The following is an 8,113-nucleotide window of genomic DNA, read 5'->3' as shown; positions in this document are numbered from 1 at the left end:
AGCGTGCTGCCCTGCTGTGTCCCTCACTCAGTCTCGCACTCTCGTGTAGTTGAGCTGGCTTTCAAGCAGCCGGCAGAGGGGACGAGAGCGAGAGAGCGAGAGAGAGGGGGGTTGGAGAGGAGGAGAGGAAAGGAGTGGAGGAGGGGGAGAAGGAGGAGGAGGAGGAAGAGGAGGAGGAGGGGGGCGACGAGAGTGGGGGTCTGGCAGGGGGGTTCCGGCCGGCCCACCTCCGTGCTGCCCTCCCCCCCACGCAAACCGCCACCCCTGCCCCCTCAGCACTCCCTCCTCCACCCTCCCCTTGTGCAGCTGTTACATTCCATTGGTAGATAAGGCCATGCTCACTGACTGGCTGACTGAGCCCTGCGGTGGGTGGGTGAGCTCGCCTCGCCAGTGAGCCTGTCGCCCCAGCCTCCACCACCCTTCCCCTTTCTTTCTCTTTCTCTCTCTCTCTCTCTCCCTCTCCCCCCCCCCCCCCCCCCCCCCCCCCTCTCTCTCTCCCTCTGCCCTCTCCACTCTGCTGCAGTCCAGCATGCTGTGGACCAGGGAGCATGGCTCATTCTCAAAACAGAGCAGAGCCTCTCTTAAAGGGGTTGGCTTCCCTTAAAGGGGCTGGGCTGACTGTTTTTTTCTTTATCTCTCCTCCCGTTCCAGCTCACGCTTTCCATGGGGAGTTTTCCAACCTCCTCCTTCCCTACCTGGCAAGGGCATTGGTCAAAACACTGTGGCACTAACTGGAGATTCTGCCCTCTAAGCTGCAAACCAACTGTTACTACCAATCACCAGCAGCTTTGTTCTTCTGTTTCTACTACGTAATTATCAAAGATCAACGTCAATTATCAAAAAAACAGGATGTTTTTTATGTCAAATTTACAAACTGAGCAGATTAACACAACACATTCCATACACACACATGCAACACATATACACGTGACTAAAGACTATATATAAAGATTACAAGAAAAAGACAACCTTACATTCAAGATGGCTATAGATCACCATACACTGTCATATAAAAGGCATGCCTGCAACATGGCACTTACAAGGAACTCCACATATACTTTAGGGGTATCTATAAGGCACATCTGCTAACACAAGACGACAGATCCTTGTGTGCATATTGTTGCTCCTGCATCTCCCCCATCTCCAGCTCCATAAAGGGCATTCATCAGTCATTGAATTCACCACCTCTCTCACTAGGACACGAAAATGAAATGTTCAAATGAGTGCACACACGCACGTGCTTACGCACACACACACACACATAGGGAAGAGAGCGAGAAGCATCATACAATAGTAAATGTAGTCAATAGAAATAGTCAATATATTTTCCGCATTATCCTTCAAGTATGCGAAGGTCAATGGACCAGCTTTATAATCAGTGCTCAACTATGGGGGTGAAACGTCAATGAACTAGAACAGGGATGAGTCTGTGGTGCTGCTGTGTGGCTGATGTTACCATGAGGATTATAACACACACACACACACACACACACACACACACACACACACACACAGACACACACAGACACACACACACACACACACACACACACACACACACACACACACACACACACACACACACACACACACACACAGCACAGACATCTTATTCTCCTTCCATCTGTCAGGGTATCCAGCCCCCTCCTCTTGAGCTCTTTAATTAGCTGCTAATGGGGAAACACCGTGAGGGCCTGTTAAAGTGGGCATGGCTGGGCGGGCACGACGCGCACCAGTCGCCAGCTACCTACACAAGTACAGCCAGAGAGCACGAGACTGCACCCTGCCCTAAGATGGCACTGGCCCCGATCTGGTGTGGATGTGACGCTGTTCTGGAGTCAGCTGCTGTCAGGGTGCACACTACAAAGGAGGGTAAGGACTCCCTCCTCCTCCTCCACCTCCTCCTCCTCTTCCTTCCTTCCCCCCTCTTTTAAGAGCTTCTGAATTATTCATTTAGGGCAATCTGAATGACAAAGGAACTCCAAGAGAATTGTGTGTTAAGTGTGTGTGTGTGTGTGAATGTATGCGTGTCTGTGAGTGTTGAAGGTGGGGGGTGGTCGAGGAAGAGAGATGGAGCATGTGTGAGTGAAATTGTGGGTGTGTTTTTTTTAAGACCAGACACAAGCCACTGTCACTCTCCCATTCTTTGCTTGGGACCCCGGGAGCACAGATTGACCCCTGGAGGTCAGACTGTCTGCAGGAGGGATGGGGGGGGTGGTCAGAGAGGTCTTGACCTAAAACACACACGCTGCTAATTTCCTCTGCTTCCAAGTACATGGAATTCTCTTCAGTAGAATTACCTGAAAAAAGCTGTTATTTTTCCACATTGCAGTTTAACGGATTAAAGGAAGCATGATAGTTAATTGTTACCTTTAGCTTAGCTGGGGTTTTCCATAATGTGATCAACCAACTGTAAAACTTCTCTCAGAGGTCTGCTTAGAGTGCTGTCCACAAATGCTAAAGCTATGACCGCTGTCATTATGCACTTGAGATCTCTCCGGTTCTTCAATGGCTATTATTGAGGTGTGACTCCAGCTGCTGTGTCAATGTATAAAGTTCACGTTAAGGATCGTCACCTTTGACCCCTGTGACCCCAATTATAAACCCTTGCTGTGCAACAGTGCCATTTATCACCGGCCGTTCTAGGGACCTAAGGAGAGGCGTGGGGTCGGTGCGTTTTCAACACTCTGTGTCATTCTCCCTGACCAATAGCGAGAAGCCTTCATTAAGACATCACTGCAATCAATCCCCAGCTATGAGCAGCCAATGAGTGATGAAGTCTTTCTGTGCCTGACACCCGATTCTGTGTCTGCTTAAAAAAATGTGTCCCATATTTGTGCATTATGACGTCAAGAACTGTAATGTAAGCAAAAACAATGTTTACTGCAAACTAATCGGGAACCTGTTAAATTGCACAGTGGAAAGCAAGCGATAAAACACACACACACGTACACACACACACACACACACAAAGTATGCCCATAAAACACAGCATCAGTTCCCAGACTTCACCTTCTTGCTAAGTTCATTTGGGACCAAAACGCCCTCTGAAGTTTAGCCAACAGTGATGTCACTTGGCAGCTCACTCGCCAATATAAATTCCAGCCCTCAGGGCTTACAACCCCAAACTAGATGTTCTGATATTCTAACGATCACGGCAACTCTGGGGCCCTTAGCTATGGCTCCTGTCTCTCAGAGTAGGAGTAAGGGAGAGAGAGAAAGAGAGAGAGAAAGTGAGAGTCTGTATGCTGAGCAGTACTGTACAGAGTAAATGACAGGATGGGAGGGATGGGGAGTGAAACGACAGTGCTTGGTCTATTCTGACATGACTGACAAGGGCGCTAAACGGACCCGTCAGCGGACAGAGCCAGAATGATCTCCAGATCTGGACCAGACGAGATGAAAACTGACACACAGAAGATAACAGCATGGAGACAGTTACAATGGAGGGTTGTTAGAGGCATACATTTCCCAAAAATGTTTTCAAAATGCACTTCAACATTTAATACGACGAAATCAGCATGAATCGAGGGGCAGTACAGTGTATTTGTCCAATTCAAACTGACATATAACTGACATGCTCACTAATCTTGCCTCTCTGCCAACCTCAATGGTGACACCTGCTGGTGAGACAAGAGAACTTTCTATTTCCTGGCCAGCCTCTACCCATTGAAGGATATGCCGTGAAATTTAAGCTTTTCTTGTCGCTGCCCACCTCTTTGCCTGCCCAGCACTCCTTAGGAATCTAGTATGTATACACATTCACATTTCATACATTAAAGTGATTTCACAGTGGTCTTGTGAATATGAAGTGGATTCACTTCTTACAAGGGTTATTCCATCCACTGTTTATCAACATTTCAAATGTAGTACATGAAATAAAACACTTCCTAGGACAAATACATTATCCTGCCCAACTGTCTTCATCAAATGGCAGCAGCCAAACTAGCTGTAAATACAGCAGACCCACGTGGGGTGCAAACTACTGTAAGGGTCCTGAAAAGACCCCCTGAATGCGTATGAGTACCCCCTGCCGGACCCCCTCCCTCTCCCTCATCCACCAGTGCCAGTCTCAACAAATGGTCAAGTCCCATTGACTGATCCGGGAGGGGGGCCAGGGGGCTGACAGAGTCGAGAAGGGGGTGAGGTGAAGTGGGGGCGGGGGGGGGGGGCAAACAAGCCCAGCGGAGACAGCAGTACTCCGTCTAGCCAGCAGAGGAAGCTTATTGATCGGCCTCTCATTGATTCCAGTCCAAACTATCTGATTTGTGCCAATCAGGGCGAGACTGACTGTCTCGTGTCGTGTGAGCAGGCTGAACACTCACGCACAGAGAGTGTGGCAAAGAACATTCAGAAAAGTCAGGTCCATCGCTTTCACAGAAATTAGGCTGTTCATGCACATGTACATCTAAAACAATATATGTATTTTACAGTAAATATAAAAAAATAATAAGAACATTTATTTTGAAGTGCTAGGGTGACAAATGTCTTGCTTGCCCAGCTTCACAATGCTGGCTCAAAGGCTAGGGTATGATAACATCAGGAACAATGGATCAGCTTCCAGGAAATGCACAACAATGCATACATTAACGTGCCTCGGGTTCCTCTGGATAAAGCATGAGATAAATGTATAGTCATCATCGGCTCACAGTCCTTGATGACTTTCTCCTTTTGACCACAAGGGAGCATCTGAGAGGTCTCTGATCCGTCTGTCTCACTGTGCTCTGTTCTGCCTTTGCCTCTCCTTTCTTTCCGGCTGGTCACACACGGTCGCTAACAGACAGAGATTCAAAAATCCTCAAATGTCATTTCCTCTCCGAAAACAACGGCTGATGAAGTATGATAGATTGCCCGACTTTCCAGCTCTCTCTCACACACCCAACTCATTTAGGGGCAGATTGGTTTTCTTAATTAGCACAAGGCTCTTAATAAGCACTGAGTTGAGCTGGTGTGCAGGAACCCCCCCCCCCCCCCCGCCCCCGAGGACAGACTATTTTTTTTCTCTTCGTCTTGTTGACTTTTTTTTTTTTTTAGGGAAACCTGATTTGAGATCCCCCGCAGTGAGGGATTCTCCTCTGGCTGGCTGACTTGTGCTCTTACACAACGCAACACAACGGCGCTCCACTAGGCAATTCAATTTTATTTGAGAGGGAAAGGAGTGGAGTGGAGCAGCCTCAGCAGCAGCATATAAAATGGTGATATAGACCACAGTATTCCACAAACAAAATGGCTGCTACAAAGCAGCCAGGGAAAAAATCGACAATCCTGACTGAAAAAATGAAAGTATCATATTTTAGCATTTCATTGCCTTTGGAATATGTGGCTTAAATATGTAGCTGGACAGGTAAATACAGCGCCATATACCCCCATGACAAACATGATAAACACATTTTCTACTCACACTGATTGAAACATGACTGTGTCAGAGTGATGAGTGAAACACATTACTTACACCTTACTAGCTACTTCAGTGACATCCATCTATGGTTCTTTCAGTAATACAAGCAAAGCTGGCAAGGCAATTCACACTACAACAGTCTGTGAGCTAGAAAAAATAATTCTGACCAACAAATTCTCTAAGTCTGCAACTAAAACAGTGTCACAGTGGATAAATCAGTGTCAAGCATGAACAAAAGACCTGCAAACCAGTCGGATTCTATCCGGATAAAAGGGTTCACTGTTCCTTTAAGAGCTGATGCAAGGCTTGCGAATGGAATTATATGGAAATGAGAGACGATGTAAACTGCAGAGTTTTGCAGGCAGACCCTGCCGTTGGCCCTCCGTAGTAGAGAAAAGCATAGGGACAATCATGCAGGGTGGTGTGGACCACATCTGTCCAATGATGGCCTACAGCTACACACACGGAGTGTGTTCATGTGGTGTGTGTGTGTGTGTTTGTGTATATGCTGTGTGTATGTGTTTAAATGTATGTGCTTGTGTGAAAGAGACGGGGAGAAGGAAAGAGACAGAGAGAAAGAAAGCGAGAGGGAGAGGGGGGCTCACATAACCAAGGACTGACAGTTTCGGAAAAATGAAGTCCAATGTGTGTCTCTCTCAAACACACACACACAGGCACAGACATGAATTCCACACACATCAGGTAAATAAGATGGAATAAGTGATTGGAGTGGCAGACAGGGATGTCGGTACGGTCTACACAGGAAACGCAGCAGGAGCAATAGTGTTCAGTACGCCAGCAAACACTCCTTGAACACCAGAGGCCCTCTCTCTCTCTCTCTCTCTGACTCCACCGAGGGCTACCTGCCAAAGCCTGTCCAAAACCATGCCCTGATCCCCTTCAGACTCTCAAAGCAGATCCTGCTGTTTTTTTTTTACAACAATTGTATTTGAGACCAACCAATGATGAGCTGTACGAACAGTCTGTGTCGCCATGGCAACAAGGAGCCAATGAGATGAGGGAAAAGCTTGTAGCTTTGTCTGTTGCATGGAGCGGCGCTCTTCGGCGCACAGCAGTCTGCGCTTTGAGTGTTTGAATGCTGACTTGGTGATTTCCCTTTAATGGAGCAGGCATGAATTAGTGAGGAATCTGACTCAAATAGCACTTCTGAAATGCAAAACCTATAAACTACCATCTACTAAACTATATATGAACACTACGACATGTAGAGTTTACAAGTCAGTGGCAAGGAAAATGTTTATCAAGAGAGTATAAGAAAGATCACCCATAAGAAACAACTGTGCTTCATGAATATATTGCTATGTTCTGATGCATTAACATGTCTGCTGGAATACACCACAGGCTGGGTCTTGTGTTTTTATGGTGTTAAAAAATGAATCACCTGCTGCGTGCCCTCATTCTACTGGGTGAGCCAGACCTGGAGCCTATTTTACGGCCTTTCATTGCGCCTGTTGTGTGAGTAGCTTTAAATTTAAAGCTTAGACTGCTATTGAGATGTCGCCAACATATCCGGAAAAAAAAATATATACATTTTATCATTTATAAATCTTATACATTTTATTATTTAATACATTTTTATGAGGTTCAAAAGCTAGTAAAATTATTCTTTTGAAATCCTAAACTGCATTAAGAAACTTACATCAATGAACTTTTCGAGCGGACTGCTCCAATCAGTGAATATTCTGACTCCCTGTTGGTGGCAACAATGTTCTTCTATTTCCTCAAACTCAAGTATTCGTAATAAATCAATTGCGCAGATAACTGCATTAGACATCCGTTACAGAGAACCTAATATGATTTTCGTTTCCCCCCCTTTCTTTTAGTGTGTTATATAGCTTTTATGCATGTAAATGGTCTGCAAAGTTACAAAGCCCAAAGGACAGGCCAGACGGAGTAACTCTCCCGCAGAAACCACCTTTTCCTCGTTGGAATTCCAGCCCTTTTTGTTTGTTACGAGATGACGCAATTTTGTAACACAATCGTAACTGCCCACCTAGCTGACCAATCAAAACACACTAAGCTCATCAGGAGGGAGGGCTTAAAGACACAGGAGCTCTAACGGGGCATTTCAGACAGTGGGTACTGTATGAGAAAAAGTATGTTTCGGAACATTAAAGCATGTAAATCTATTCTAGTAGACCTCAAAATAAATTATGAACATTCAAAATTAGCATAATAGGTCATCTTTAAAGTCCCCATGGACAAATAAACCATTTTTAACCTAATTTAATCACAGGTGACTATCATTTAAACGTTATTTCGACAATCAGGCTTTGTAATTTGTCTATGAGAGAAACTCTCTCTTGTAAATTCAACCCTTCATTTGTACTCATACCATCTATTACAAAACTTTGGAGGGGGAGTCAGGTTGTTCAAGGTGCGGAAATGTCAAGGCTTTAAGTTGGTGACACGATTATATTCCTTCCTGCCCGGAAAGCTCCACTCAGAGTGACAGGAGTACCACAGCAATAAAGGGTTTAGGAGATGGGGCCTGGCTGGATGGCGCTGGTCTGCACAAAGCATCTTTATCCACTGGCTTCCTGCTCCCGCTTCTTGGCAGGGCTCTTTGTTGCCCTCCCTGTCTCTCTCTCTCTCTGTTACTCACTGCCCCTCTGTTTCTCAAACTCTCTCCCTCTCTCACAAAACTCTCTTACCCTCAGTCTCTATTTCTGACTCCATCTTTCAAACTTTCAC

The sequence above is a fragment of the Sprattus sprattus genome (assembly GCF_963457725.1).
Source record: "Sprattus sprattus genome assembly, chromosome: 17".
Classification (NCBI taxonomy): Eukaryota; Metazoa; Chordata; class Actinopteri; order Clupeiformes; family Clupeidae; genus Sprattus; species Sprattus sprattus.
This window is presented reverse-complemented; position numbering follows the sequence as displayed.